Raw genomic sequence first — 5,558 nt, 5'->3', positions numbered from 1 at the left:
GATTATAGGGATGTGCCACCACACCCAGCTAATTTTTGTATTTTTAATAGACACGGGTTTCACCAAGTTGGCCAGGCTGGTTTTGAACTCTTGACCTCAGGTGATCTGCCTGCCTTGGCCTCCCTAAGTGTTGGGATTGTAGGCATGAGCCACTGTGCCTGGCCCCATAAAACCTACATTTTAAAAAAGGGTTTGTATTCAATCTTTCCTGATATGTGAACTATATAAATGAACAGACAGAAGCAATTAATATTTATTGTGTTTTTACAACGTGTCAGGCATTGTAATAGTCATTTTTTATCTATTACTTATTTAATGGTAATTTCCAAAATCAAGTAGGTTAAATAACTTTACCGATGTCGCAAGACAGGCTAAACTCAGGTCTTCTGGTTCTCAGCTCAGGAATTTCCTACCACACTGTTTGTAGATAACTAAGACAAATCTCTTTTCTTCTCCCTTCCCTTCCCTTCCCTTCCCTTCCCTCCCCTCCCCTCCCCTCCCCTCCCCTCCCCTCCCCTCCCTTCCCTTCCCTTCCCTACTCTTCCCTCCCTCCTTCCTTTCTTTCCTTCTTTCTTTCTTTCTTTCTTTCTTTCTTTCTTTCTTTCTTTCTTTCTTTCTTTCTTTCTTTCTTTCTTTCTTTCTTTCTTTCTCTCTCTCTTTCTTTTTCTTTCTCTCTCTCTCTTTCTTTCTTTTGTGTTTTTTTGAAAGAGATGGAGTCTTGCTATGTTGCCCAGGTTGGTTCAAATTTCTCCCCATCAGCCTCTCAAGTAGCTATGACTACAGGTGTGTGCCACCATGCCCATCAGATTTCTTTTCTCTTTTCTTTCTTTTTTTTTTTGAAGTGGAGTTTTGCTCTTGTTGCCGAGGCTGGAGTGCAGTGGCATGATCTTGACTGACTACAACCTCCGTATCCCAGGTTCAAGTGATTCTCCTGCCTCAGCCTCCCAAGTAGCTGGGATTGCAGGTGCCTGCCAACACACTCAGTTAATTTTTTGTATTTTTAGTAGAGATGGGGTTTTACTGTGTGGGCCAGGCTGGTCTCAAACTCCTGACTTCGGGTGATCCACTCTCCTTGGCCTCCCAAAGTGCTGGGATTACAAGCATGAGCCACCATGCCCAGCAGATTTCTTTTTGTTGTTTTTTTATTCCCTTTTCTTTCCCTGATTAATGATCACTGTCCAATCCTCACCACCACTTTTCTACCTATCCCTTTCTTAAAAAAAAAAAAAAAAATTCCTCTGCAGCATTATTTGTTGGTTTCTTCCCCTCCCAGGTGAAAATATGAAATACAAATAAATTACAAATTACAGACTATAACAAATTTTTTTCATTTTGATTACAATGACTTTAAGTTTGGATCTTAATATTTTTATGTTTTTGAGTTTAACAATACAGTCTTCAAACATGTACTTTGTTTTAAATGTTTTTTTAAAAAACATGAGGGCCATGATAGACTAACAGGGCCAGATTTATTCTCCCACCTGAAATAACTATGAATTAGGACAAAACATAGGAAACAACAGGATTCAAGAAATTGGACATCAGGTAACAAAAGACCATGATTCTTGAGAGACGGGAAACAAATTAGGTTTTTCCTACAGTTGTCACAGCTTGCTGTCTAGAGGGATTTTTTAGGTTGTACAGGGAGAGGAAACCCAGGCAGAGACTATTGATCTCCTTGTCTTGAAGAGGGAGGCCTTGGATTTCAAGGAGGCCAAGGAGACTAGAGTTTGCAGGACAGAGTAACCGAGATGAGAGGGCTGCAGAGACAGAAAACCCTAGAAATCCATAGCAAATCCCCTCAAGCATTCAACCGAGTCCTATTGAGTGCAGGTGTGTGAGGAGAAAATCCTCTGAATGGATAAGAGAGAACAGTACCTGGAACTCATACAGGAATGTAAATAGTGCCTGTTATGACCAGCCAGGCTGGAAAACCTCAGTTTATGGAGCACTGGCTAGTGTAATCAGAAAAGTATTGCCTCAGTAGTGGGACAAAAAGCCCCCTAGTTGAAACATTGCTCAGGTTGTGCCAAAGAAAGCTTAGAAGCAAGACCTGAAAGTGTCAAACTCTTCTAATAACTCTGTAATACAGAACAAAGTTCAAGAATGTTTATGAAATTCACAAATATCGATCACCCAATAAAGCAAATGTACAATGACTGAGATCCTATAAAAATTACCAACCTATAAAGAAGTATATAGGAGAAAGTGAGCCATAACAGGGAGGACGATATATCAATTGAAACTCACAGAACTGACATAGATGATGGAAGTAGAAAAACAGCATCAAAATGGTCATCTTAAATTGTATCTCATATGTTCAGAAATATAGGTGAAAGATTAAACATGTTAAGTAGAGAAATGAAAGACGTAAAATGAACCCAAGAGCATGGTAATGGGTTCATTGGGGGCCCTTCTCTGTGGGCTTTATAGCGTACCCAAGCCAGTGTAAACTTCAGCCTTGAACGATTGCCCACCCACCTTCCCATGGACTGTGAGTACTGAAGGGAGTTGCCCATTGTCAAACAAGCAAAAACATTCAAGTTGAGCTTCTAGAGGTGAAAGTTATAATTTCTGAAATAAAAATTACACTGGGTAGGTTAACAAAAGGTAAGACATTGCAGAAAAAAATTAATAAACTTGAGGACATAGCAATAGAAAGTATCCAAAATGAAACACAGAGGGAAGGCCAGTCATGGTGGTTCACACCTGTAATCCCAGCACTTTGGGAGGCTGAGGTGGGCAGATCACAAGGTCAGGAATTCGAGACCAACCCAGCCAACATGGTGAAAGCCCATCTCTACTAAAAATACAAAAATTAGCTGACTGTGGTGGTGAGTGCCTGTAATCTCAGCTACTCAGGAGGCTGAGGCAGGAGAATTGCTTGAACATGGGAGGCAGAGGTTGCAGTGAGCCAAGATCATGCCACTGCACTCCAGCCTGGGTGACAGAGCGAGGCTATGTCTCAAAAAAAGAAACATAGAAAAAATTTAAAAAGTGAACAGGGCATCAGTAAGTCATGGGTATAATATACAGGTACTAGGGATTTCCCAGGAAGGGGATAGAAAAAATACATGAAGAAATAATGGCTCCTAACTTTTCAAATGTCATGAAAATGATAAACTCTCAGATTCAAGAAACTCCATGAAACATGAAGAAAATGACACCCAAATCAATCAGCATCAAATTGCTCAAAGATAGTAACAAAGGGAAAAACATCTGGGGGATGAGGGGCACAGGGAATGGAGACATTAAATACAGAAGAACTAAGAGAAGAATAACAGCAAATTCATCTTCAGAAACAATGCCAGCATGAAGACAATGGAGTAACATCTTTAAAGTACTGAAAGAAAAAAATGTCAGTTTAGCATTCTGTATGATACACTTTTATATCCATTGAAAATATCTTTCAAAAATGAAGGTAAAGTAAATAAATTTTTAGACTTAAAAAATCTGAAAGTATTAATCACCAGCAAGTTTATCCATCTTCTGCAATATCTAATCAGTTGTTAATCCCATTCAATGTTTGTTTTTTTTAAAATTTCAGACACTGTAATTTTTATCCTTAAAGTAAGTTTTATTTTGGTTTCTTTTATATCTCATCCATGTTTTTACTTGATTTTTTGAAATAACTATTTTAATGCCTTTGTCTGCTAAATTTAACATCACTATGAATTCTGTGCCATTTTCAGATCATTTATTTACCCCCTTATTTTAGTTAATATTTTCCTGCTTTTCATGTTCAGTAATTTTTTACTAGATGCTAGACATTGTTAATTTTACCTTGTGTGCTGGATATTTTTATATTTCTATAAATGTTCTTGAGCTTTGTTCAGGGATGCAGTTAAGTTACTTGGACACAGTTAGATCCTTTCAGGTATTGCTTTTAAGATATGTTAGGTGGGACCTGACTCATATTTAGCCTACAGCTCATTATTTCTAAACACTGAGGAAGATCTTTTGGAGTACTCTACCCAATACCCCCTGAATTGTGAGGTTTTCCAGCCTGGCTGGTAGGATTAGGCACTATTCCTAGTCACTGTGAATGCCATGTACTGTTTCCTCCAATCCTTCATCAGTCTCAGATTGTTTCCTCACACCTGTACACTGATCAGTACCCTGTAGAATACTTGTGAGGGACCCTCTGCAGATCTCAGTGTTCTCCCTCTGCAGTTGTTGATTTTCTGGTACTGTCTACTGAAAACTCTAGCTACCTTAGTTTCCCTGGACTCTCAGCTCTGTCTCCTCATCAGATAGTATCCTAGGCTTTTCCTGGGTTTGCTTTCCCTGAACCAGAGCCAGGAACTCTCCCAAAGGACTATACCTGGGCAATCATGGGTCTCACTTTGTTCTCTGTCTCTCAGGAATCACTATCCTTTGTTGACTAATGTTCAGGGTCCTGAAAATCATCATTTTGCATATTTTGTCCAGTTTCCTGGTTTCTGGAAGGAGCGTAAATGTGGTCACTACTATTCTGTCTTGGTTAAAAACAGATGTCCTAGGTCATTTAACATTAATTATTGATGTGGTTGGCTTTACATTACCACATTGCTATTAGTTTCCTTTGGTTGATTTGTTCTTTTCCTGCCTTCAGTTGTATTAGTTATTTCTTTGATTTCATTTTTTATCTATTGTTAGTTCATTTAGTTATACTCCTTTTTAACTTTTTCAGTGGTTGGCCTTGGGTAGCTAATATACATTTTTATCTTATCATATGTTTCTTTCAACAGTATTATACCAGTTCATATGTAGTATAAGAAACAACAGTATATTTACAATCTCTCCTTCCAATTATTTTGTGCTGTTTTTGTCACATATTTTATTTTATCTTACAAACTGTACAATGCATTGTTATGATTTTTATCTTTAGTTAGCCAGGTATCTCACAATGCAATCAACAAGTAGAATGTCTCTTATATTTATCTTAATGTTTGCTTTTTTTGTGCTCTTCCATTCGTTGATTATATTCAAGTTTCAATTTGGTTATCATATTCCTTTTACATAAAGAACTTACAATTTAACATTTCTTATAGAACCAAGTCTGCCTTAAATTAATTCTCCTAGATCTTGTTTGTCTTAAAAAGTCATTATCTTGCCTTCATTCTTGAGATTTTTTTTTTCTGGGTACAAAATTCTTGATTGAGAAGGTTTTTTTCTCTTCAGTTCTTTAAAGATATCACTTCATTTTTTTTTTTCTGGCTTGTACAGCTTCTTACAAGAAGGTTGTTGTATTTCTAATCTTTGTTTCTCTATATGTGTTTATTTTCCCTGGCTTCCTTCAAGATTTTCTCTTCATCTTTGGTATTTAGCAGTTTGGCAGTGACGTGTTTGGGTGTTTTAAAAGTGCATCTACTGCTCTGGGTTCCCTGTAACTCTTAGATCTGTTGTTTCATGTATTTCATTTTACTAAAGGACTATTACGTCTTTAAATATTTCTTCCACTTTGTCCTCTTTCTCTTCATCTGGGATTCAAATTACATGCATGTTAGGCCATTTGATATTGTCCTATAGCTTTGAATACTTTGATCTTTTTGTTTTTCATTCATTTATCTCTTTGT

At 37.4% G+C, this 5,558-nt stretch overlaps 1 non-coding gene across 1 annotated transcript; it reads left to right on the top strand.

Annotated features, from left to right (window-relative positions):
• The first annotated feature begins 2,387 nt into the window (after positions 1–2,387).
• On the top strand, positions 2,388–2,521 carry LOC116272253. Its single transcript, XR_004180977.1, has one exon. It is a non-coding gene; the product is annotated as a small nucleolar RNA SNORA42/SNORA80 family (small nucleolar RNA).
• Positions 2,522–5,558: the final 3,037 nt, after the last annotated feature.

This window comes from Papio anubis, chromosome 1 (assembly GCF_008728515.1).
Source record: "Papio anubis isolate 15944 chromosome 1, Panubis1.0, whole genome shotgun sequence".
NCBI classification, from domain to species: domain Eukaryota; kingdom Metazoa; phylum Chordata; class Mammalia; order Primates; family Cercopithecidae; genus Papio; species Papio anubis.
Note: the sequence above shows the minus strand (reverse complement) of the source record. Positions and strands in the feature narration are given on the sequence as shown.